The sequence below is a fragment of the Rhinolophus sinicus genome, chromosome 17, assembly GCF_057876585.1.
Source record: "Rhinolophus sinicus isolate RSI-liver-muscle chromosome 17, RSI-T2T, whole genome shotgun sequence".
NCBI classification, from domain to species: domain Eukaryota; kingdom Metazoa; phylum Chordata; class Mammalia; order Chiroptera; family Rhinolophidae; genus Rhinolophus; species Rhinolophus sinicus.
This window is the reverse complement of record NC_142517.1, coordinates 123844288-123871811: the sequence shown is the minus strand read 5'-3', so window position 1 is coordinate 123871811 and position 27524 is coordinate 123844288. Positions and strand designations below refer to the sequence as shown.

Genomic DNA, 27524 nt, shown 5'->3' with positions numbered 1-27524 from the left:
TATCTGAAATTGTTACTACTGAGCAATTTCCATGAAAATAGAAGGGTCTCTGGAGTTGTTCTTTTAAAATAAGAATAAAATGAACCAAATGGGGGAGAACAAATAAAGGCAATAATAAATCAAGGACAAAAGACAGGAAACTAGTCCCCAAAAAGTATCTAGGAAGAAACTATGTTAGCTTATTTTTGCAAAGAGTAGATGCTTCTTCAACTTTCCTTTGAAGACGCAATAAAAACAAAACATATGATAAACAGGTCCAAAAGTAAACTTTCACATCTCTGAAAGCTTTTAACTAAAGTGGGGTGTGTGTGGGTGAAAATCGTGGCAGAGTTTAAACAAGTTCAAGTTCCTTCTTCTGTTATATCCATCATATTACGTATTTACATTTATTTTGTCAATTTCGAATCATTGCTTCGAGTGATTATCATTGTCTTTCTCTCTTTCTCTCCCTCTTTCTTTCTCTTGTCTTGCTTGCTTTGCTCTATTTCCTTCTCCTCTCTTCTTTTCTTTCATTTAAAACCCGCTGAACGCATCTTCTGGATAGATGGGATTTTTGCCTTCAAGTTTTTTCAGTGTTTAATTCTTCCTCACTGCCACCTCGGTAACCACGTCCAAATGAAAGGCGAGCCTTTTTGACCCTTTGCCCTCCCTTTCCTGCTTTTTCTTCTCCGGGGATTCAATGGCTGATTGAAAGGTGTGTTAGGTTCACTGAACTTGGTCTTGGCTTCAGTTCCACCCAGAGACAAAGTCTGCTCCCAGGCCAATTTCCATATGAAAGCAGCCGAGATCTTTTCCCCCATTTTGGAATTCCAGGCAGCATCCTGGGCTCCGGCTTCTCTGACTCAAAGTTTTTGCCCAACTTTCCCCCACCCCCACCCCGAATCTCCTCCCACCCCTCTTTCTCTGGCCACCGGCGTCCCAATTCTTCCAGCACACTACTGTGGCACTGAGAGAGCGTCTGTGAGCTCAACTGACAACAACTCAGCTTCATGTTTCCTTGAGGCCGATGGTGTAAGAAAGGGATTTGTTTATTAGGATTTGATATGGGCAGCGGGAGGTGGAAGAGCTCATGTAGGATGGGGCGGGAGGGAAGGGTCAATACTTGTTAGGTTGAGTCTAAGAAAATCGTAATTGCCATTGCCAACTATTTGGAACAGATATAGCCCCATTAAAGAATTTATCCGGTTGTCTGTAAATCTGGTTCGGGGTCTTAAGCAAACTGCCTCCCAAAGTTCTACTTTAGTTCCAAGATGTCATTTTGCCAAACTGGAAAATGACAACAGAAGAGAAGTTGTTCCTTTCCGTTGCATTCCTTGTATAAACAAATGGCCTGTTTGGACCCTTAAAAATGCCATTAGCGAAAATAATATCTCCAAGCTGGAAGAATGGGGAAGGCTGTCTCTTTTGGAAAGCCACAGAGATGTGTGTGGGTTGACGAGTGGGAGCATCCCCCTTAGGTCCTAATTCACCTCACATCTCAATGGTTTCAGAAGTTGCCGGTGGGCAAATTAGCCTGGATTTATTTACTGGCTCGTGTTAAGATTAGCACCTTGATGTTTCACCTCAAAGGTCTGTCCAGTGTTAGTACCTGGTCTCATTTCAGGTATGTTCTGAACAATGCTTTGCTTCTTCCTTTTGTTGGGGAGTAAGGCACAGTGATTTATAGACTTCTTACTGTGGGGCAAATGCTGTAATTGTTTTCATGATGTCGCCTAAAAAATGTCATTTTTACTGTGTGGTGCAATTGTCTGGAAGACTATAAATATGGCTATAATTTGGACACCATGAGATTGTCATCAAATTCCTGCCACAGCAACGAGAAGCTACATGTCCACATGCATGAAGGAGATGTGTGTGTGTGTGTGTACACAAGTACGTGGACATCTGTGGGTTTTTATGAGTGTGTGAGATACATGTGAGCAATGTATATGTGTGCATGTGGTATATTTTCCAGTACATGTGAGCAATGTATATGTGTGCATGTGGTATATTTTCAGTTGTGTGTGCACAAGGGTATGTGTGTATGTACGTGTGAGTATGTGAGATACATATGTAATGGTATATACATGGATGTGCACGTTGTGTGTCTGTGCACCTAAATTTGTATAAGTAAGTGGGTCTGAGTGTCAGGGAGTGCATGAATGTGCAAATCAGGCTGGGGAGCCAGTCCAGTCAGAACCCTAGCATCATCGTCCCAGCAGCCCAAGGCTTTCCAGGCTCTCTGTTATGCTTGCATTCTCTGGGGAGGCTCCAGACCTCAGCCTCTGCCTCGAGGTACACTATGCTCTCCTGAAAGGAGAAATTATTAAAATGCGGGATGTCTGCTCTTGCAAGCCCAAACTCTAGTACGTTGTGCTGGCCAGGTCCCTGAGAAACCTCCTGGACATCACTGGAAACGCAGGCACTAAGCAAAACCATATGTGCCCGCCTCTGCCTTGTATCTAATGGCCTTTAAGGAAATGGATCTATCTCTGTGGAAAAGCGAAGGAGGAAAAAACGGCATCGACCCCACTGTTTTCAGTGAAGGTGCCTGGTGTCATTTATTATGCTGACCAGATACCTTCTCTATGAATTATAATAAAATAGTCTACCCTTGTTTTATCTCGCAAGCCCTTTGTTGTCCGGCATCTGGCCTTGGTAATGAATTCATACATAGATGGGTGACAATAAGGAAGAAGAGTTTAAGTATTGTGACACTGTTAGTATTGATCATGGAATAGATTAAGAGACAGCCAGGAGGAATTTCTTCATGGGATCAAATTTTCTTTCTTCCCCCAACCCCCCAAGACAGCCTGCAGCAGTAGACACCAACATTTGTCATTGCAAGAATTTCAACTCTTGAACATAAAACCTCCCATCTCAGAAATTTTGCATCTAACAAATCACTGCATTTTGTCCTTAAATTTATCCTGTGGCAACATTTTTGGCAGGATTGTTGGACTGTGGGATAAAAAGACGGAGAATTTTCAAGAAAGGATTTCCCACCCCCAACTGCTGTGCACCGAACAGCATTGTCCAGGGAAAGGTGGTGATGATTAATCACATCCAGTTCCCTAGGACTCACTCCCCCCGCCCCCTCTCCCTTTCCATTCCCTCCCTTTCCATAGGCTTCTATGACAGGGAGAATGATTCACTGACTTGTTGAGGATAACAGATATCAGGTCTTAGGTCCAATCTAGTTTAGTGTCTTTTAAATAAACAGGCCTGGCCTGGCCTTGGGCCCTAACACCATTGGCTTTTTCATGGCCTTTGTCCTGAGCAGTTTGTCTCCGCTCCCAGATCTTGTTTGCTTGGTCCTTGACCCCTTGACTTACTCTGCTGCCAGACCCAGAGTCTCAGACTCTGCTGAGCCCTAGTTCATGGACTTGCATCCCCAGCACTGACCCCTGACTTCCTTTCTTGATGACAATTTTCACTTGCCTTTCTAGTTCTTCCGGTTTTGCGTCCTCTGTGGCAGCGTTTTGCATGATCCTGCCAAGCACCCCTGCTGGGTTCTCATTAGTTCAGGGATGGAACCCCAACTCCTGGCCAGCTCCAGCTATGGTCTGAGAATTACTACAGGAATGAGATTTACTAAGCAATAAAGAAGAGGAAGATGGTGGTTTATCGAGCATCTATACCATGCCAAGCGCTGTGCAAAGGAGCTTTGTATGTGTTACCTAACACAGCAAGATATGCATCATTGCTCCCAATTAACCTTTGCAGATGCTGAGTCTCAGTGAGTTGAAATAATTTGCCCAAGGTCACTCAGCACAGCTAGTGAGTGGAAGAATGAGGGTTTAATCCCACGTCTAACTTATTTCTGTTATCTTACGACTCTAATAATCCTTATCCTGATCACATCAGAATTTGCTCAGCATTTATATCTGCCAAACTGTATGCCAAAAGATTGTCCATATTGCTTTTTTTACACTTCAAACTGAAATATTACTCGCATACTATAAAATTCACCCTTTAAATGTGTACGATTCAGTTTTTTTGGGGTATATTCACAAGCGTGTATAGCCATCACCACTGTCTAATTCCACAATATTTTCATCTCCCCTAAAAGTAACCACATACCCATTAGCAGTCCCTCCACATTCCTCCCTCTCCCGAACCTCTGACAACCACTAATCTGTTTTTTGTCTCTATGAAGTTGCTCATTTTGAACAGTTCGTATAAATGGAATCATTTGTGGCCTTTGCATCTGGCTTCTTTCACTTAGCATAACGTTTTCAAGGTTCATCCACGTTGTACCATGTGTCACCATTTTATTCCTTTTCATGGCTGAATAATATTCCATCGTATGGATAAGCCATATTTTGTTTTTTTTTTAAGCTAACCTTCACAACTACCCTATGAGGTAGGTACAGTTATCATCACCATAGGTAAACTGAGCCATAGAGAGATTAAATGACTTACTTTAGGTCATAATCTAAGAAAGGTCTGGAAAATATAATCATTTTGCATTTGTATTTTCAGTTTAAATTGCTTATTGTCCATCCATAGCAGATGATGGAGCAGGCCTGTAACCACGATGTAGCAGGGATACAGGGTGAAATGCACATTACACCAGAGCTTAATACAGGTTGTCACTCTCCAGGGCCCTTCCTGTGTTTCATTTCAGGATTCCACTTCACACTCTCCTCATGAGGTGTCCCAGACCCACCCCATAAGCCCTGAGCCTTGCAGTGGCCTCTTTGGCCTCAGCAGGCTTACAGCATGACCTGGGACCACAGTCCACCAGGAGAGAGTAGGTGGAGAGAAGACACACTTTTCTGATGGGACATTTGATTGTGTTTCTCAGTGGACAAGCTATGTCCATTCAAGCCCACATCCTTAGTCAGAACTGGGGGAGTTGTAGTTTTTCCTTCCGTGACAGGGATTCCAAGGGCCAAGTTTTTTATAGAGAATAAAGTGATAAGAACTAAAGAGCAGTAAACAAGTTTTTAATCGACAAAATTGTATTTCGTGTCAATCCGACCACTCCAGTCTGTCTTTCTAATAATATAACATTGACTAATTACTCATTGCAAAGCCTGTACCATAGGCACAGTTTCTGCCCTCAAGGGACTTATATGCAGAGTGAGAGAACATGCCCAGGAAAAGTCAGTGGCAATAGCATTCTTGGCCACACACCGGTATTGAAAGTGGGTGTGCTGGAGTGGCCAGAGAAAGGGAAGACCGTGTGGGTTGGAACAGGCTAGGAAGGCTTCCTGTAGGAGGGGGAGAAGATGGGGCTGGGAGAGGTTGAGGCCCTCAAGCAGGGCTGGAATTTAATCAAACATCCAGCAGAGGCCAAAGGTGGAGAAAACAGCCCAAGGAGAGGCACAGGGCTAGGTAGGAGCTAATGTGGATGGACAAAGCTGAGTAAGCCTGTCTGGCTGGAGTAGAAAGGATCTTGGGAGGGGGCTGATGAGAAAGGTAGGGATGAAACTATGGCACAACAAGGAATTTAGATTTCATTTGGTCAGCAAACAAAAATCAGGGTGGGGAAACTGAGGCAGGATCAGCCTGAGCGTGGTGCAGTCTGCTGGCTGGACAGGAAGTGTCAAGTAACGGGAAAAGTTTTCCAACTTGATTGCTCCTTGAGAAGTAATCACAGAGATTTGAGAGCTGGACCCAGGTGGGAGGGCAGGCTTAGGGGGTGTTTTCACAGGCAGCCAGAGGCTGATGAGAACAAAGTGCAGATAAAAAGTCAGGGGCAGACACGTTGACCTAATGTGGGCTGGCGCAGTGAGTGACACCAGAGGGAGCATTCCGAATATGACGAGGATAGTTGGACATCGAATTGCCCGATTTGGTGGCCAAGTTAAGGACGGGGGCTCAGGCACAGAGAATGAAAAATTGAGCTAGCATCTGGGACAGATTGTGCCTACATGGGAACTTAAGAAATGTGTCTATAATTCAGTTCCAAATATGGATGATTCAAAAATCCAACTTTAAAAGGTAAACGAGAAACTTTTCGTCCTGATGGTGGCTATCATTTACGGGGCCCTTATGGTCCAGAAATGTTCTATACCACAAGGAAACTGCTCAGAGAAACTGAAAGGCTTGTTTAATGTCAGTGCCAAGGCCAGGTGTAAGCCCTTGTGCAGCCGGCATCAAAGTCCAAGCTTGTTGACTTTCGTGGTATATCCATACAGGTTTTCAGATGTGCTGACAAAGAGGCATCTGTGCATCTTTCCATCCCAGGCATCTTGATTTTGACTTCTTAGTCCCTACACGAGGACTACAACCCAGCCTGGTTGTGTTTCCTTGCTCCGGCTTAAACGGTAGGGCTGTTGAATACAAAGCCAGATTCAAAAATTTGGGAGATTGGTGTCTCTTCTCAGGGCTTTAAAGTAGCTGAATAAATGCTCTCTGTTCATATCCATGACTTTTATGCTACAATCATGTGGCTGAATCATCCTGCAATTGCCCAAGTACCTAGTGCTAGTATTTATTTTTATTTTTAAGAAGTGACTTTTTATTCCGTAGAACGATTTCATCATTTAAATCAAAATAGACATTGTTCTTTTACAGCTTTTTGTGCATCCTGGCCTCTTAGTTCCTGACATTTGTCGGGGGAGTGGAAACGTGTGTGCACATGAGCTTGTGTGTGTGTTTTGCCCGTGTGTGCGCACATGCACACATGCAGCCTTTGTTATTGGAGGAGAACGAGCACATTGGGAATGGGAAGTGGTCTGGCACAGGGAAACCTCTCGCGGGTCTGCCGCGGTCCACGTGGAGGCCCTGCTGCAGGGGTCTGTGGTGCAGCAGTGCGGTAAGGGTGGGGGAGGGCTCCTCCCCTGACCTTTCCACCTGAGATTCTGGCACCAACACTGACATTCCAAGCATCCTCTCCGAGGGCACTGCTTGGGGTATGAGGCCACTCACTTCAAGCCAGGAAATTTCATCCATATGTTTCTGATTCATTTACACTCATAAAAATGTGATTTTAAAGAGCAATGTGAGATGCAATAAGCTTTCAAGACTCTCTCCTGCTCTGTGTCTCTGCTCAGAGGAGTGGACAGAGCCGTTTAGCCAAGAGGAATCGAATTCAGACCGCAGGATCCTCAACCCCAGTGTCAGGAATGCCAGCGAGGCTCATGCAGACAGTCCCCTGCCAGGGCAAGGTGACTTGGACGGTAAAGCATCAGGCTGAAACCGTGCCCGAGATCTGGCTTCTGCCCTTCCCCAGGGACCACGGGTGCAATAACCCGAGGAGAATGATGGCTGTTTTCCTTGCTATTTTTATTTTCTCCATTTCTCCTCCTTTCATTTGCTCTCATCACCCTGGGAGCATTGATTGCCCTGCCTGCTGACTGCTCAAAATATTTGCAGCTCCTATTGTATCTTATTCCTTCAGATTAGCTCATCAGGAGCCAATTCACGCACTCCCCCTTTTTTTCCGTTTGTTTGTTTTTATTAACTGAGATATTGCAAATTGCCTGAAAATAGAGGAGCTCTGTTTCAGTCTCAGATCCATATTACCTTGGAAGTGATTTGGCTCAAGAGCTGTGTCTCTTGGCCTCTAATGTGTTTACCTAGTTTGGCCATCATATTCTACTCAGTCTATTGTCTTTTTGTTTTACTGCCCAGCCCTGGTTGGTTTCCTATTTGCTGCTCTTGGAGATGGTCGGTGGCAGACGTCTGCTCCTGTTGTAGCACCTTTGCCAAGTGATATAGCAAACAACTAAACAATGCTGCACCAAATTAAGTGAAAGATAGGAGCTTTGGAAGCACACAGATTAGTAAATGAATCCTGATCCTCCCGCTTCTTAGTTGTATGACCTTGGGCCTCGGTTTCCTCCTCTGCATAGTGAAGATGATAAAATTCATTGCGTAGTGTTGCGTTGCTGTAAGGATTTAATAAGTCGTATTTGTCCCTGTATCCACATGGCCTGGTACAGTGCTAGGCACACAGGAGGAACAATTTCATGTTAGTGTCTAGGCTCCTTCAGCAAAAACGCCACCAAAAACAAACCTGTAGTTACGAAAGTTGGGTTTATTACTGTTTGCAGTGAGGGAGAGCACAGTCCCAGGGGAATCAGGGAGACTCTCAGTAAGTGAGTATTTGAAGGAGCGTATGATAGATTTGGGCTTTAGCCGAGTGACTTGGGGGAGAGTCTAAGGAAGCTGGGGTTTGATGCTGTCAGAAAGTGAGGTCATTCTATAATTGGGTATCTCAATAAATCTGATCTCTAAGGAGGAGAAACTAGATAGAGGATGAAGGTGTAAACAGTAAAGAAGTAGCAGTCACTCATTCTGGCTCAGAGAGGGGGTGTTTGCTGTGTTGTGCGTGGCACAGTGACCTTGTTGCTGTCCCTGCTTAGACACAACTGAGAGGTGGCCTTGCTTTGCCTCATTTATCATGATCTCAGAGTAGCCTTGTCTGAGGTTGGTATTTTGTGAGTTGTTTGTATGTCTGGGAGGAGAATAACAATGTTTAACTGTGAGTGCCAGGTCAACTGTTGAATGTCAGGGGCTGCTCTTTTTTCTTTTTTGCCAGCTTTCTCCTTTTCTCCCTCTCAGAGAGACAGCAGGCTGGCTTTCAAGTTAAGGATGAGCAGTCTGTATGTCCTGCTGTAACATCAAATGGCCCTCGTGGACCCACATCTGTGAGAAATGACTACTTTGATTGGAGAATAGTTCAGGCAGGAAGGGGAGAGAAAGTAAAGGAATTGGGAAGGGGATTGAATATTATCTGAGTTCTTCTCCTGGAAAAGTGGGGCATTAGGGGTGCCCGAACTGGGGCTGGGCATATGGGCAGCAGAACATCCTCAGAGGCTGCAGAGCATGGAACAATCTGGTGGCTTGAGGCAAGGCCAAACACAATGCATACACAATGGATCTAAGCTGAATGGAGAGGCCCTTGATAACAAGTGCAGGTGACCCAAGAAATCCCAAAAGTAGGGAGATGAAGTAAGAGGTATGGGAACTTGGAAAAGCTTTATAAAGCACCACAGTGGAGAAGCAAGGAGTCTATCTATTAGATGTCTTCGTTCTTACCTACTAATGGGATGGAAGTCTTGACGATACTGGACCAGTTCACATAAATAGGCACATCAGGAAACCATGGGGGAAAACATTTGCCTGGAAGTTGGAAAGGTGGGAAGTGACCAGATTATTGATATTCTTAAATAGTCTCCCTGTCCTCCATTGCACGCATTTATTTGTTAGGACTAATGAATTATGATGGTTAGGCTTCTGGGTAGTTATACTAATGTCACCGAAATTTTGGTTTTGTCTAGAAATCTTTCTACCTTGAATCACAAAGATGCCTTGCCTCTATCTTTAACAAGTCTTAGAGTCTCCTTGCAAACTGCATGTTTGTGCCCCCCACAAATTCATATGTTGAAACCAAATCCCCACTGTGATGATATTTGGAGGTGAGGTCTTTGGAAAATGATTAGCTCATGAATGGGATGAGTGCCCTTACAAAAAAGACCCCAGAGAGCATGCTTGTCCCTTCCACCATGTGAGGACACAGGGAGAAGACTGTCATCTATGGACCAGTGAGTTCTCAGCAGACGTTGCACCTACAGGCATCTCGATCTTGGACTCCCAGCCTCCAGAACGGCAAGAAATCAATTTCTGTTGTTTATAAGCTACCCAGTCTATTTTGTTATAGCATCCTGAATAGACACAGAAACAAACCCATCATGTTTGCAAAGGATGCCACTCTTTCTTCTCCACATGTCTCACAATTTACCAACTGGCTAATATATGTGTAATGGGCATATCTTCCTTAGCAAAATCAATGCCAAGAACTGCCTTTTCCTTGGCCTCACTGTAGCCAGTGTTTACTATTCCTGCTTTGGGCAGAAAGGGTAATATGTAGGCAATTTCTGGCTGGAAAAATCTATGGCCCAGTGTCTCTTTAATTCCTTGACTGATTCTCTAGACTCTTCTAGATTCTTTGTCTTGTTACTGACACTCTTGCCTGTGCCTTTAATCTCTCCCTCTCAATTGCATCCTTCTTATCAACATTTAAACAAACTCTTTCCTGAAAAAAAATAATACAACAACTCTCCCAGTACCCCACGCTCCTTCCAGCCACAGCTTGTTTTCTATTTCTTCACAGTCACACTTTTTCTCAGAATGTTGTCTACCCTGGCCTCGTCCCATTTACTCCCTACTTCCTGCAGTCTGATTTCCACCTCTTTCACTCCCTAGAAAGTCTCTTGCTACACACATCTAGGATTTTTGCTCCTAGAATATTCAGTGCTATCAAATCTCAACTGAAGCAGGATGCTTCCTCTGAGCTCGAGAGCCACGTACCCACCTCTGACAAACGATTTTCTACTTGTTTCCTCAAACGATGTGCAATGGGGCTTAAAACTCTCCCTCTCCTCCCCTAACCTGCTCCTCCTCCTATGTTCTCCATCTCAGAAAATGACATTACCAGTGTGGGGACAGAGCCAGGAGTGCAGTTTCCAGGCCCTCGGCCTCACATGGAAAGGTGCTCACTCGGGTAGTAAATGGCCATCAACTGTGATTAGATGGCCATCAGCTGTGGCTAGTTGGCCGTCAGCTGTAACCAGTGAGCCATTGGCCACTAATATAACTGCTGTGGCTACGCTAGTAGAAAACGGGGGCTAGCAAGAAGATGGTGGCTGATCTAGCAAGAGCGGATTGCAGTTAGCATGGCCGATTGCAGCTAGCAAGTAGGGTTGGTTGGCAGAGAGAAGCGGATGGCAAGTTGTGGGTTGTGTGGCTCCTGCTTCCTGTGTCTCCAACCCAGCCGTCAGCGAGACTATAGTGGTGTGACTCCCCTACCTATGGCTCCGTGGGTGTTGCTTTTTGGCCTCACCATATCCTGCGTTCTTATGTGGGGAGCAGGACCAGAGACCCCACATGATATCCCGCATGACAATCACACATCTAGTTGTTTAAATGACAGATGCAAGTATCCTCAATAGCTCTTGTTGCTTCACTCTCCAATTTCCAGCATCCAACTAGTCACTATACATTCTCTAAATATATCTGCGGTTGATTCTCTTTTGTTAGTTCAGGTCACAGTCTCCATTTGCTTGGATGACTACAGCAGCCTCCAGTCTTTATACATCCTGTCTTTCTTCCCTCACACTTGTTCTCCATTCTACAACCAGAGGGAGCTTTTGAAATAAAACTCCACTCCAGTACTCCCACTTTAAATCCATCTCTGGTCCTGACCGACTATGGAATGAAGCTCAAACTCTGAGTTCATAAGTCTATTCTACTGTGTCATAGCTACGTAGATATATACAAGTCATTCTGAGACTTAAGTTTCTTCATCTGTAAAATGGGAACAATAACATTTGCTCTTATTTTATAATTAGGATGAAATGATGTCATCAAATATATAAAATATAAAGTGTTTTATGAAGTAAAGAATGATGATACACTGCTCAACTCATATTGTTGAGTGGATGGATGAATTATTTCTGCCACTCTGTTTTCCTCTTTAGGCCCAGCAGGTGGGAGGGGGAGCAGAGCAGTAGGGGAGATAATTTCTAGCCCCTTAAATCTGAAGAGCTGCTGCTTCACAATCTGGGACCAGCATGTTTAGTGCTGACTTTCCTTTTCCTCAAGTGTCTTTATTGTATCCATCCGTAAATCCAGCTGTGGAAGAACCACTTCAAATAAGCTCTCCTCAGCATATATCACCACCCCCTGAGGAGCGTATGTTCTGTGAAGTTAAGGGAATAAATATAGATCTTTCTAGAAGGGGAGAGAAAGGAAGGACTTTCACTTTTATTCAATTATCACTTCAGCAGCTGTCTTCATGACTTGGAAAATTCCCCTCACATCTCTCGATGGATTCTCCATTGTCAGAATCCCCATTCTCACTGGCTGACAGAGACTAGTCTTTAGTGCCAATAATATTTGATGTCGAAAAGCAGAAGGAAGTGACACCAGGATCTCTTACTCCACATTAATCTCTTCATTATTTCTGACATAGATATTACAATGTTGTCACAGATTTAATAGAGGATAATGGTAATATAATTCTAATGCATTAGGTATGATCTGGGGTGACTATAGTCTAAACTTTTAATATGAAATAATATGAAATAGGTATTCTGTATGTGAAGGTAAATGAGCTTGAACACAGACTCACACAATGAATATCACAAAGGCGCTGCCTTCACAATAGGGAGTAAGAAATGAGCTTTTCATTACTGGGTGTGATTGACATCTTTTTGTGTCCGTTCATGGCTGCAAAACTCCCAGTGTCATAGCAGAGAACAGGAAGAATTTCTTCAACAACTGTGATGGAGACTTTAAGCCATGAAGTTATGGAAGCTCTAAGTCAATTGTTTTCAAAAATGCAGAGCAAAATGAAATAATTTTACACTTTGCTGTTAGTCAAGATGTTTCCTTCTAAGGCATTTTTTTTTTCACCCAGTCATATCTAAATGATATATAGCTTTCCAATAGCCACAGGTGGTAGGTGTCTGTTCCAAGGATTTTCCTTTTAAATGTTTCCAGAAGGCCCCCATGGAGCTAAAGAAAGGGGAGAAAATCATTGCCCAGTTCTTTAGCTCCAAGCCACTTTAGTTTCCTAGAACTAACTTATCTTTCCTTTTTCTTTTCTTTTTTCTTTTTTTGAATTCCTTATTGTCTTTCATGCTTTCATGTGGGTTTTGCATCTGGACTTCCCTTCTTTTCCCCATCTCCAAGGATTAGGAATTCAATTCTTTCTGTTAATCTCTAATTTGATATTTACCCTAATCAGCTGATTTTTTTTTTTCAAAATCAGTCTCTCTGACCACAGTTAAAAGAGACATGGCACCTTTATTTCACTGCCGGTTGTCTTGGGACCGCTCCCAGGTGGGCCTAGGCCATTGCCCACGCCCTGTGTGTCCTGTAAGGGAGATCAAATGACAAGACAGGTCATGAGAATAGGAGGCCCATTTTATAGATGGGAAATTGGGTTTGGAAAGGTCATGTGAGTGGACCATCTTGACTCTCCAAGTCAATACTCTGATTCATAGGAGACCAGAAAAAAATAATTGGAATGGAGATAGCTTCCTATATGTTTCATAAGCAAAGTATATTAGAACACATTAGAATGGATTTATACAGGTGATAGTAGAAGTTTCCTTAAATCTTGGCTAGAAGGATTTCTTCCTTTAGACATGTGTTTCTTGAGAGCGTCTCCTGACTCTAACAAGAGTGAACGGCTGAGACTTGACAGGAAAATTTATGGCTATAATGAAAACAAAAACAAAAACAACTTAGCAAAAGTTTCTTACAATATCTCATAATTGTAAAATACAACATATCTTACAAAACCATGCGCTCTCTAGCAGATTTATAACGGATCAATTTTCTAAGTTTATAAGAAAAAGAAAGACCATTCTAGTTTGTAAATCAGTATTTCCTAGGATGCTGGTGAATAGGAAATCATGAGAATAAACATCGAATTTTAGAAAACCGAACTGGCAAATCCAAGCCGCAAAAACACATTTTATCTTAGAAACTGTCTGATCACCTGGGTCACTTGAGGCATGGTGCATATTGGGGAGAGAAAGAAGTGAAGATACTTAAGTTCTAAGGAGAAGAAGAAGCACAAGAGTGATGGCTGGGTGGAGGGGATAGGAAAGTAGTGGCCAGACAGCATTGTTAATATTGTTGTAGTGATTACTGTATATTGACCTCTCACTATTGCCAAGTGACTTACATGTATTATTTTTAGTTTCTTACAATAACACTGCAACATTGCTGTTATTATTCCCATACTGGAGGCGAGGAATGAGAGCTAGTGTAATTTGCCTAACGTTAAAAAGTTTCTGTGGTGCACAGCTTCTGCCAGGCCTCTCAATGATCCCTTCCTTGTGTTCAGGCCCTGTGTAATCCTATCCTTTCAAATGTGGGCCGGACTGATGACTTTCATCTAAGGAACATAACATGGAAAAAGCGATGGAATATCACTTCCAGATTAGGTTATAAAAAACAGTGATTTGCATCTTCTCTCTCTCTGGTTCTATCTCTTATCTACTTGTTTGCTCACTCTGATAAAGCAACTGCCATGTTGTGAAATGCTCTGTGGAAAAGCGCATGTGACAAGGAGCTGAGGGAAGCCTCCGGTTAACAGCTTATGGGAAACTGAGGACTCAGTCCAAAAATCACAAGGAACTAAATTCATCCCACAATCCATGAGTGAATTTAGAAGTTGGCTTCCTCAGTTGAGCCTTCAGATGAGACTACAACCCCAGCCAACACCTTGAATGCAGCCTGTGAAAAACCCTGAATCAGAGGCATCCAGTGAAGCTGTGCCAAATTTCTGACCCACAAAAACTGTGAGATAATATATCTATGTTATTTTAATCGGCTATATTTCAGGGTAATTTGTTACACAGTAGTAGATAACTAATGCAGTTCCAAAATAGCTAAGGTAGCATGTGATCTAAGAACTTATCGGACTCCCAAACCTATCTTCTTTCTACATTACACTTACGTTATCTTCAACAATTACTGAACATTATTGTAAGAAACTAAAAATAATACATATAAGTCACTTGGCACTAGTGAGAGCTCAATATACAGTAATCACTACAACAATATTAATGATGCTGTCTGGCCAGCCACAACTTTCCTATCCCCTCCACCCAGCTGGCCATCAGGTTAAACACTGGGGATTCAAAGGCACCGTTCCCTTGGAGGGACGAAGCCTAGGTAAATTTTCATGAGGAGTGAGGATTTGAATTTGGTTTTGCCTTAAATGTAGGGCAAATGAAGAAGAAGGAGGATCACATCCCAAGCTTAAGAAATGGTGTGAGCATGGATATAGAGGCTGAGATAAGCTTGACCTAGAGTGAATGGACCATATGGACAGAGTGGAGGGTTCTCAGCTGTGGCTTAAGAAAATAATGGCTCCACTGAAAACCTTATGTGTCCTCAGGATACAACTAAAAAGCTAAAAAGGGCCTGATATATATATGATAAATAATACTATATAATATGTATATGTAGTATATATATGTATATATATATACATATATATACATATATACACACACATACATATATATATATATATGTATATATATATGGTGCCAAAAAGGTATACACATTTTAAGAAGGGAAAACTGTATTAAAATTGTAATACTCAATATGTACCGATAACAAAAGATGAATACAAGTCACGTGTGACTTCTGCAATTACAGAGGTGCTCAAAGTGGTTGCCATCAGTGTCCAGACACTTCTGATTATGGCGAACTACTGCTTGAGCAACGTTGACCAAAGTGTCCACTTGTATACATTTTTGGCACCTCCAGTACGTGTGTACACACACACACACACACACACACACACACACACACACTAGCATTTTAAAACATTAATGTTACTATAGAAAAGACTCCGAGAAGTAATCTCTCAAGGTTTCTTTGAATTGGTATGAATTAATCTCTATGGTATATTGTTAACTGAATAAAACAAAATGTGGGATAGTAGTATTCTAGCTATTTCATAAGAAGCACTGAAAGGATAAACCAGAAAGTAACCAAAAAAAAAAAAATTAAAAATTATCTTTGGAACAGGGTAGAGGAAAGATATGGAGGATATAGGACGGGAACGAGACTACCATGAACATACCTTTTTGTGTAGTTTTACTTTTGAATTTTGTAAATGTCTTAATAAAATTAAGGAAAAGTAAACATTAAAGTTGAAAATAAAGTAAAACAAATTAATCTAATCGTACCTAAAACTAAAGAAAATAATCATCCCAAGGGATGTTTGCACACAGTCCTATTAGTGAGCATGCATTGAATGTATATTCTAAAAACAAATAGAATTGACTTCGCTCAGTGTTTTCATGTAGAAGTAATGCTGGTGGTACAATTTTGAAAACTGTTTAATGGGTATCATAAGTTATGCCAATGTTATTAGGGACTAAAATTTTCCATGTAAGAGAAAATAAATGGTGTGACAAGATGTGCCTGGCTCACTTTTTACATTATCTGCCCTAAACCTGGGATCATCCATTTCTCTAAGAAGCTCTTAGTGGGAAGCGGTATTTAAAAAACATAATCTGGTCACTAAAGAATAGTAAAAAAATAAAATAAAATAAAAAGAAGTCTCACTTGTGTCTCACTTGTGTCCTTGTATTGCTCCTGACTCTGACTGCAGCTGCTTTGGTTTAGTTTTACCTCCAGCTCACAATGGAAATAGTAGCGATGAGTTTGGAGGGGGTGAGTGCTGTCAGATGGTAAAGAGCATTAAATGCCTATTATATAAATCTGGACATTAGCGGATCAGTGGAGGGGAACAGGTGAAGGTTACTGGGACTGAGGTGCCTGCTGTTGATGGCAACAAAGAATAATGCTTAGTCTGATACATGTTATGTACTTACATTGTCGTCTGGGTCTAACACTGGGGTCATAATTTCTTGTTTGCCTGTGTTCCGTAACCCAGTTATAGAATGAACAAACCTCTTATATAATTTTGCAAATGCTGGTGTTAGTGCTTGTTATGCAATTGGACCTACTCGAGCTCCTGAGCTTAGTTTAGCATAATTTTAGTTTTATCTTGTTTGTTACCACGTTATTATTACAACTTTAGTTAAAATATATCTTGAGCTTTAAAGATGTGAATAAAGCTATTCTAAACAACCCAACGCTTTGCACTAAATCAGAATGTCTCCAAATTTACTTCTTAGGAAATGTACTTACTTTTTGTTACTCTTCATTTTATAAATTATAGAAATAATATACCTAGGAAAAAGGATAATTGTTATAGTACAAAATATTAATAATTAAGATAATAATGGTCTTTCTACCCCCAGTCTCATTTCCCAGAGCTTTTTGATTTTTCTGTTGGTTACCACCATAATTCTGAATAATAGACCCCCTAGTTCTTGATTTATAGACTCCCTCTGTGGAAGATAAAGAATTTAACTCACCTAACTTTGCCTTCCTTTCTATGTCTCCCCTGAATTTGTTCATTAAATTGTTACTTTTGGCTGTATTGATGATCTTTAAGACATTTATTAATATACTGAAACCTCAATTTTTGGTTCTGTTTTATACACTACCTCTTGATTCATGACTATTCAGAAATAAACTATTACCTCTATGTTATTTTCCATTTTTTCTTCCCCTGCTTCACTTTCCATCCTCCATCAACATTATTTTTTTTATATTACCAAGGTTTTGCATTGATATTTTGTTCTGTAATTACAATTATGGGTTAAGTTGTTTATTACAGAACTAAATATTGTTTACTACAGAACTAAATAATGTGCTTAGATCCATGAAGAAATAAATGTAATTTTATGTCATCAAACTTGTGCTGCTTATAGGAGAATGTTCCAAGTGTCAAGGTCAATGGGATTCTTTTTTTTTTTTAATATGACTTAAATTGCTTAAATTAATGCTATAATTTAGTGTGCTTTGCTTTTGATTCATGACATGTTTTTTTTTTTTTTAATTTTCACTGGAGTTTATATTTGTATTGTTTTTCCTTTTTGAGAAAATAAGCTCTACCATTTTAGCATTGTATTTTCAACTTTCATCTTCTACTAAATAATATTTCTTAAATAAAAAAATTTTTTTTGAAGAAACTTTCCTTGGGGCTCTTCAATTGTTGGTTCTAGTTTATGTCAAGCTGATATTGCTTTAATTGCACTTTGTAGTAGTTTCCTTGTTTCTTAAAGCCCATGATTCCTCTTTCATGTACTGAAGTACATCCTCAGGTAACATTTTTTTTTTTTTCATAAAGAGTGTGTGGTTTCATAAATTTTATGGCCTTATCTGTGAGTATATCTATTTTCAGTTTTCATTGATAGTTTTTCTGGGTATAGAATTCTAGTTTCAATATCATTTTCCTTCAGAACACTGAAAGCATTGCTCCGTTGTCTTGCAGCATGCAGTCAATTTGACTCAATATCTTTCTTTACTTCTGGAAAATTTATCTTTTATTCTTTCATTGATTATTTTCTCCCTCCATGTTCTCTTTTCTTTTTCACCTGTAATACCTATTAAGTAGATATTGATTTCCTGGATTATTCCTCTATGTTTCTTACTTATTAAAAATCTCATATTTCTATTTCTTTGTTCTGTTGCTGTACGTTTTAGTAGCTTTCCCAAACAATTTCTTTTGACACTTTGGTTTGGATTTGTTTTTATTTAGGCCATTTTATTTTTAATTTCTAGTATTTATTTTAAAAATTATTTTATTGAACTCCTAATTTAGTAGTAGCCTATTCTTGTTTTGTAAGTTTCTTTGAGTATATTTTTATTATTAATCTTAAAATCTGCCTTTCCTGTGAAGTCAGGTGTACTCTGGTCCTTCCCTTCTGTACTGCTGGTTTCCTCAGACATCTGCTGAGCCTTGGTTATCTTTCTGTATTTGTGAATTAAACACACAGATATGTACCAGAATACTGGACAATTATGGTGTGAGTGAGCCAAGAAGGGGCCCATCAGAGGAGGGGAAATACTGGAAGAGGAGACCAGAGTCAAACTGAGGAGAAAAGCCCTGGTAAATTCTTCTTCCACAAGCTGGGGCCCAGCTTGTGATGCTAGAATTACCCCAGAGCCAAAGCTGTTCTGTTTTTCTGTAAGTAATAGGACCAAGGCAATAGACTTAACTTTGTAAAATGTCAAGCCTTGAGGCAAAAAGAGAAATAAAAAAGGTTAAAGACAAGGGAGAGTGTCCTGTCGGCTGATGCTCTGTGAAGTTTCTCTCTCAGTGCAGCTGGCTCTGCATCTCCTGCTGCCTTGTGCATTTATGCCTTAACTCTGAAAATGTGAAACTGTGTTCTCCCATCAGGAGAAAACCTTTTTGACAGTTGCGAGTGCACTGCGGGAGTGTTTGGAGCAAGGCTGTGCAGGAGCAGAGATTAGGCCATGCGCTTTGCTGCCTGACAGTCTGTCACTCTGGGGTCAATCCCACCCCAGCAGCTCTGCAGGAAGAAGCTGTGCTGGATAGGCGTGGAATAGGCCCTCAGAGGAAGCAGCCTATCCTCACTCCACATCCTGCTTTAAAGAAGGGGTCCTGCCATTTGGGGAAGAGGCCACATTCTCTGTGGGGCTGAAATAATTGCAAAAATCTGCTCCCGTTTTGTTAGAGAAATGACACTTTTTTTTTTCTCGTTTCAGCACTCAGAATTCTAGCATGTGACTGGATGAGGTGGTCTCCAGATGTCTGCGACATTTATATGAAGGACTGAAATGAAATAATTGGAGCTAGTATTTTTGTTGCATGCACTATTAGAGGCTGTGTCATAGAGTGCTTTCAGCACATTATTTCATTCAATCTTCACAGCCTTCTTCAGAGAAGATACTGTCACCATTTCACATGCATGTAAGTAGAAGAGCCAAAATTTGAATGCAGATCTGGCTTGCTTCAAATTGCTTTTTCCATTAACATCCATGTTTATCAAAGTATAGAGCACTTGTCAAGCACTGCATTAAAGTCCCCTTTCACTACTAACTAGATGAATTAGGTAAATTAACCTCATTGGACTTCAGATTTCTTATCTGTAAAATGGGAATGATAATAATATAAAGAGTATCAACTTTGTGAGCTGTTGTGTGAGTTAAATATATATGTGTAATATATATATATATATATATATATATATATATATATATATATATATATATATATAACTCAGTACATACTTGGTACATAGTACCCATTCAATAAATATTTGTTGAATAACTGAATGAAAAATACTAATAGTCTTATAGAACATCCATTTCCATGTAGCAAGTTTTCTCAATTTTGCTACTACTAACATTTGGGATTAAATAATTCTCTGTTGTGATGGGCTAGTCTGTATATCATAGGATGTTTAGCAGTGTCCCTGACCACTATCCATTAGATGTTAGTAGCATATACCTCCACCACACGCCCCCAATTGTTTTGACCACGAATGTCACCAGACATTGCCAAACGTTCCCCGGGAAGCAAAATTGCCCCACTGAAAACCTGAGCTTTAGAGGGAACCAGTTGTGCCTTGGACAGCATAGAGGAGCAATTTGAACGTGGTAAATAGTTCAGATAGTCTATAGTAAATTTGGTCGCTGTGGCTACTACTCACCTCTGCTTAGTAGCATGAAAGCAGCCATAGATAGACATGAATTAATGAGTTTTACTGTGTTCCAGTAAAACTTTATTTACAAAACCAAGCTAGCTCATGGGTTGTCATTTGCTGTCCCTTGCAAATGTAGAATGAGCAGCAGTGCAGCACCCTTATTAGATATGCCCCGCTCTTACTGTGTTATACAGCCTGAGCCTGGCCTTATATATAGGAGGAGGGGACTTTGTCTACAAAGGGTGCCTGTAAAATCTTCTGCCTCATAGACTAGGTATGGTGTCTACAATACCACAATGGAAGCGTCATCTTGTAGAGAGTCAAGCATGGCTTTGACCAGTATCCTCATAAAACCACATTCCTACAAGAAGCTTAGAAGATAAAACTGTTTTCAGTGTAGACCACTTATATCTGAATGAGTTTCTCCATTAAGAGGGATTCTTGATCCTCTGTAGCCACTGAGCTTAGTAGTATAAGGGAGTGAGGCAGGAGAACAGACAAATATATAAAAATGCACAGCAGGGGCCCTTAACACCAACTGGTCTGAGTTCTCAAACCAACCTATAAAGAACATCTCCAGTTTAGACTGAAGAGGAAACGGCACAGAAGTCAACTCTGTTATTTGGCAAGGTTGTAATTAGGCTTGCAAATAGACCTTTATTAATAAGGAGCACTGAAATCCTTCTTTAAATAGCACCCTACAAGCAGCATGTGAGTTGCCTGCAGGTTAAAGCATGCCCCTTGTTATTAAGATAATGTTCTACATATCTATCTCAATAGACCACAAACATCAACCTGCCACAAACACATTCTCACGGTGCCACAGTCAGTCCTTGCTAAGTGCAAGCACGAGGGTGGTAGAGGGAAAATGAAAAATCTGAATTAGATTTGTTTGGGATCCTACCGCCTTCCTTCATTTAGCTCAGATCTACCTCCTGTTATACAGGACACATTTTAAAATATCTCTGACAGAGAGTATGCTTTCTATGTTACTTTACTCTTCTAGCTTCCAGGGCAGATTGGGAAGTCAGTGACGTGTAAGCAGCAGTCATGGGAGGATTAGAAAAGCTCTTTAAAGGGGCTGACTTAGCTGTTAGATCCATTTTGTCTGTTTGCTTTATCCTCTTATTTTTGCCTGGAACTTGGTGATGATGGCTGGTGATTTTGCAACCGCTCTGTAATCAGAGATATTATAAAGCTGGCATCAACTCCCGGATAGCCTATCTTTGGACCTATTATATAAGAATGAACAACAAACACCCATAAGAAGCTACGTTGAATGTCTTTGCTATAAGACCTGCAGTAGCTTAAAGGTGACCATAAAATTTTCACTCTTGCCATAGAGAGGTAGAATCTGTTTCCCTTATCTTTAACCTGAGCTAGCCCTCTGGCCTGTTTTGATCAACAGAATGTGTCGGTAATGGATCTTTGGGACTGGGCTTCAAGGGATCTGCCGCTTCCACCCTTGTCATTTAGAACTTCCCCTCTTGGAACCCAGCTGCCATGCTGTGGGAAGCCCAAGCCACATGGTGAGACCACATGGAGAAAAACTTTGATCAACAGCCCAGCTCTACTCTCTGCTGATAGCCAACACTGATGTCCAGCCAAATAAATGTGCCTTCTAGGATGTTCTGACCCAGCCAAGACTCCAGATAACTGCAGCCTTTGCTAATACCACATTGAGACAAAGAGCCATGCCTCTGAGCCCAGTCTTCCAGATGACACCACAAAAGCATCAGATATATGAGTGAGTCCTCTCAGATGTACCAATTGATCAAGAGTCCAGGTAACTGCGGCCCCAGTTGACACCACCTGGAGCAGAAGAACCACTTGGTTAAGCCCAGTCAACCCACAGATTCATGAGAGCTAATGGATGCTTCTTGTGTTTTAAAGGCACACCTATGTGGTGACTAAAAATAGGAACCATTCAGGGATAGAATTAAGATTGCAACCCTCTGCAAGTAGGACAGCTGGAAAACATCAGGAAAACTTTAAGTCTCAAGCATGTACTAATAATTTAGAATGTGAGGGCCTAATACTCAGCCTAACTATATTTTGAAGGCCCCAGAACTAAGAAATAGAGGTGAAAACTGGTTTAAAAGTGGTAAATCTTTGTATCTCTGGGCTAACCAACAGAAAAGCCATCCCACAGGTCAGCCAGTATAAACATGTGAACACATGACACACACCCTCACTCACAGAAGATGATTCCTGTTGCTGAAATAATGGATGAGGATTACATAGCACATGATGAAATACAATGTATGACTTATAGTACAAACAATGATGAAGAAAGATCACAACCCCAAATGATATACAATAAGAAAGACGAAAGGGACTTTATGTTTAAAATATTCAAAAAGATAAAAGATTAAACCTGTAAGGTAATAATGGGATATTATGAAAAGAGTAGAAATAGTTGAACAAAAAAGTGAAATTCTGGAAAAAAAAAAAGTAATTGAACTTTTAAAAGTTTCAATGGATATACTAAACAGTAGACCATATATAGCTGACACACACATACAAATAATTAGTGAATTTGAAGCCAGATCTAAGAAATCACTTAAAATATAACACAAAGAGCTAAAGAGATACAAAGTAGAAAGAAGTTAAAAGACACAGGGCTTATATTGAAAAGTTCCAACACTGGTTTAATGAGGATTCTAGGAGGAGAATATAAAGTGAATATGGTATGCTGTATAATTTTTCCAGAAATAATTATCTCATCCTTGAGTTGAAAAATTCTTGAGTCCAAAATAATAGCATTTGCTATACAACTAAACTGTTGACAGATTTTATATATATATATATATATATATATATATATATATATATATATATATATATATGGCTGTATTATATACATATATAGATGGCTTTATTAGAAAGAACTTATTTTCATATCATAACTTATGTAATTTCCACTAATGATGAAACTAGAACTTTTATCTATCTTCTCCATTTTTTTCTGGCCCTTTCCATCATATCTGTGCCTTTCCTCATTGTATCCCTCTTATCAGGAATGCCCAGTTCCATCTCCAAAGCGTGGCAGAGTTCCACCACCTCCTAGAAGCCTCTCTGACTACCCCAGGATATTGCCTCTACTTTTTTAAGATTTTACAGCACTGAGGTCTGCTCACTTGTTTGGTTGTTGGTCAATTGGCTTTTTAATGGGTTCTTTGGGAGCTCTTTCAGGTTGGGGGCTTCAGGCGTTTCTAGGCTCCCTAGTGACTTCGTTTGTTCTCAATAAATGTTAGTTTATTAATTGGGGGCTAATCCTCTAAAGATTTGTGAGAGTCATTTTGGGGAAGATCAAAGGGATAACAACGAAACAGTGTGTGGAACACGTTACTGCTGCACACCGCCACACAAATAACAAATGCCCCTCCTATTACTACTGTACCCTGCCACTCCTTCCACTACTACCGTGAGCACTACTGTTACTGCTAATTTCTAACAAAGGCCTCAAAGTGAAACACAGAGGACTTGAGCAGAATTTTCCAGTGAAACTGTGGAACAAGAAGACTATTGAGTGGTGGTAGTGAAAGCAGGTAAAGGAGAGAATTCTTAAAAGGCAGGTGAAAAGTGAAAGGAGTAGGGGTAGAGGAGAAAGAATACTGTGCGAGGGAAAGAAAGAATGGCTGAGATTCACTGCCTGATGGGGTAGAATGCTGGGAATAGCAAAATTAAAATGAGACAAAGAACCACAAAAATGGTGTAATGCAATTTATTCCCATGGGAGGGAAGACATTTAAGCCCCTCAGTCTTATAGAAGATGTAGAGGCTGCTTGCCCAAGAGCAAGCCTAATGAATGGCTCAGAGAAACAGGGTTGTCAAGTCCACAAAACCACTTCCCTAGAGATACAGCTTCATTCTTTCAGTGACCCACATTCACTGGAATAATTGGAAACTATTTCAGAAGTCACAGAGGCCAAGGGTCTTCTCAGGGTACAGTCTCACATCAATCCAGCTTGGATGGGAACTAGAGCTTTGTGGATTTGGCAGTTTGGGCTAAGCCAAGAGTAGAGTATTTGACTCTTCCCCAGCGTGATGAAACTAGAGAAATACCATGACTGACATCACCAAAACCACCAGTTTATTTGTCATAAACATCAATCTTTAATTACTGACCAACTGTATTCATTTCCATAGCCTTTAATTTTTTTTTTTACCATGTTCAAAGGGAAAATACCTTTAATCCCAAATTTCTCTAATATCCTGGATGAAGCTTCTATCATTTTATCCCGTCAAAGTCAGATCATTCTTTTCTTGGTTAATTTATTAACTGAGCTTTCTATATACTGTGTGTGATGGCTTTTGATACAAAGTGTCCTGCTGAACACATCAATCTGCCTAGTTGCTGACTTTCAACTTCCCGGCTCAATCAATCACAAAGCACCCTAATACTTCTTGGCTTGTCCTGAATTACATTTGATACCAGTCCAACCTTATCTTTAATAAGCTCACCTAGGTAATTTGCATACAACAAACAAATTAGGTCTTCCAATGATTATAAGGTGCCAAAGCCATAAATCAATCTAGAAATAACTTACTACTAGAAGCCTTCTGGCTAAATGTGGAACAGAACTAATAAACAAATTAAGTTAATTCCTTGTCTCAAATTTAATTTGTTCTTTACACTATACAGTTTCATCTGTCATCTACAATTAATTAGATCAGGAATAAAGCCATGCTAGTGTTTTGGATGCTTTGCCTATAATTTTTTGATTATTTTGAGCGTATGATCATACATTTGTGGTGTTTCTCTGTTCTACTTTAACAGCTCAGCTATAAGTATGGAATGACACAGAGTAGAGACTAGGGGACCTGGATTCTCCATGTGTCTCTAACAGGGAACCTGTGAGTTTTTGAGGAACATGTCAACATTTCCTCAACTTCCCCACTCTAAATCGAAGGGGAAGGGGCCTGTGGATAAGCTTCAAGTGGTCTGTAAACTCTTGAAATAAATGACATGCAACATTTTTAATGTACATTTTTTCCTTTTAGAGAGAATCTACTTTTTAATATCAAAAGGTTAAGAAATACCAGATGAGAGTATATTCCAATCCTATTTTAGTATTTACATAATATAATTTGATTATTATTTTATGTTCTCAAGGAAGATTTCTATTTTTCAAGAAGTAAGAGTTTAATGCACTCGACTGTGATCTCTAAATTGAATGCACGTACAAATCAAGGGTGTGGGGAATGATGGGCTTTTGACAAACTCTCTTGGGACAATTGATCATATGAAGAAAAATTAAATCCCTACCTCACACCATGCACAAAATGAAATTCCAGATATATTAAAAACCTAAATGTGAAAAGCTAAAACTAAAAACTTTTAAAAGAGATGAGAGACTACCAACAGTAAAGTATTTCTAAAATAAGACAAAAATTATGACAAAGAGGAAAACATAGACAAGTTTTACTGTGCTATAGTTGCTAACTTTTATATAATTAAAGACTTCTAAACAAATTTTAAAAATGTACCACAAACTAGATCAAGGTGTTTCAAAAACTTGTAACTCACAAAGTATTAATATTTTCCATATAGCAAAAATTTCTTTTTCTACATTAATAAGAAAAATACCAGAAATTACAAAATGGGGAAAAAGTATGAAAACATATAAGGTAGAGGCACTGTGAATGGCCTCCAACATGCACATCCTTTCAAGCTTTAACATGCCCTGCCATTTCTATAGCCCTTATTTACTATATTTATTTTAAAATTTGTCTTATGCCACTTGCCATGGTTACCTATTTCATTTGGACAACTCTTTTTGTTAAATCTCTTGAGACAAGTACTATGTGTTAAACTTTTAAATATATCTATCAAATAGTCCCTGGCTCCCTGGCTTATCACGGGATACCCAGGAGAAACTCAATTAATACCTCATATACATTTTGTTTTTACATTTAAACATCTCTGAAATTGAGATGCACATTACAATCTATGGCATTTGATATCATAGTTGCTTTTACCTGCACAAGCATGAAGTTGGTTATCACCATCATCACTTCCATTGAGTTATGTGGATTGTCAGCACTACACTTATTGAGTTTATAAGGTAGGAGCACTTTAAATTGTTATTTAAATATATTTTAAAAGATTACACTATGAATTGACATCGATAGAAAAAGTTATAGGGAAGACAGAAGGCATGGAAATAAAGTATTGGGACAAAAAAAGCAACTACTCAACTTTGGCAAATGGTCACAGTTCCATATCTTTCTGCAAAATGAAGACCAAGTAATTTGTGGGGTCTCACAAAGGAAGGGACCCACAAGTGGATGAGGCTGTGAAAAATTCTATCCCTGAGATATGTACAGTAGGATGGCCTGTCATAGACCAAGCAATGCAATGCAAGGCAAGAGGAATTGCAGAATCGCAGGAGGAAACTCAAAGCAACAGGGGCTGATGTAATTCATTTAAATGGCCTCTTATTCAATCAAGAAAATATCAGCATAAAACTTAAAGAATGCTTGTTAACAGCTCAGAAGAAAATTCCAGATGTAACAATGGAGTACACTGTAAGCAATGCTGCCTTGTCAGTGTATTTGCTAGTGTAGTGGTTGATATTGTGTGGATAAAAATAAATGTTGACTCTCAAGTCAGACTCCGAAAATGAAGGAAGTTTGGAAATGCCATGACTATTTCACTTTTATTTTTTTCTTGTGCCCAATAGTGATAGTTGATGAAAACCTGGGTGAATATGTCTAAAAGATCTCTTCCAATAAGTTTATAAAATAACAACACTAAATGGTGTTAAAAAAAAAACACACCATTGTGTTATATATAAAGCTGCAACCTATAGTTAGTTGAGATAATAGAAGTGATCGCTTTCATTAGACTGTGCTTTACTGAAACTGGACTAGCCTTGTGAATAGCTTTGATGGAGAGAACATAATAAAAGTGCTGATTCCAGGCTTAGCCTTTAAGAGACCTGGCAGCTTTACTTTAACGTTTGCTCTTTTGGAACTCGGACAATATTCCATAAAGAAGCTAGTCTAGACTACAAGAGAAGAGAGGTCATATGGGGGAGGAATGAGCCACGTCGGTGATTACATCCTGGAAGTTCCAGCCCAAGCTGGATGCAGCTGCATGACTAATCTCAGTTAACACCACGTGGAGTAGAACCACCCGGCTGAGCCCAGCCAACCCGCAGAATTGTGAGTGGCAATAAATTATTATCGTTTTTAGAAACTACGTTTTTTGAGGATGCTTTCTTATGTAACAATAGATAACTAAAACAGATTGTTTTAAAAAGGATTGTTACTAATGCAAAAAAAAAAAAAAAAAAAAAAAAAAAAAAAAAAAACCACACCAAAAACGCAAAATAGATAGTATTGGCTTCGGGACAGACTACCAAGAGGAGGCTGGAAGGGGAACAAGGAGATGGTGAACAAGCAGCAAAAAGGCTCATCATGAAAGGTGGAAGAATGGTGAACATTCAGTGTGGGGATTGCTATTAAAGGCTGGGAAAAAAAGGAACAATAAGTAGTAGAAGAATTGTGAACAAG

General features: G+C 40.0%; 1 long non-coding RNA gene across 1 annotated transcript; it reads left to right on the top strand.

Moving 5' to 3' along the window:
- The first annotated feature begins 897 nt into the window (after nucleotides 1-897).
- Nucleotides 898-22807, top strand: LOC141567242 (uncharacterized). Its single transcript, XR_012489740.2, has 3 exons — nucleotides 898-1011; nucleotides 19060-19264; nucleotides 21409-22807. It is a non-coding gene; the product is annotated as an uncharacterized LOC141567242 (long non-coding RNA).
- Nucleotides 22808-27524: the final 4717 nt, after the last annotated feature.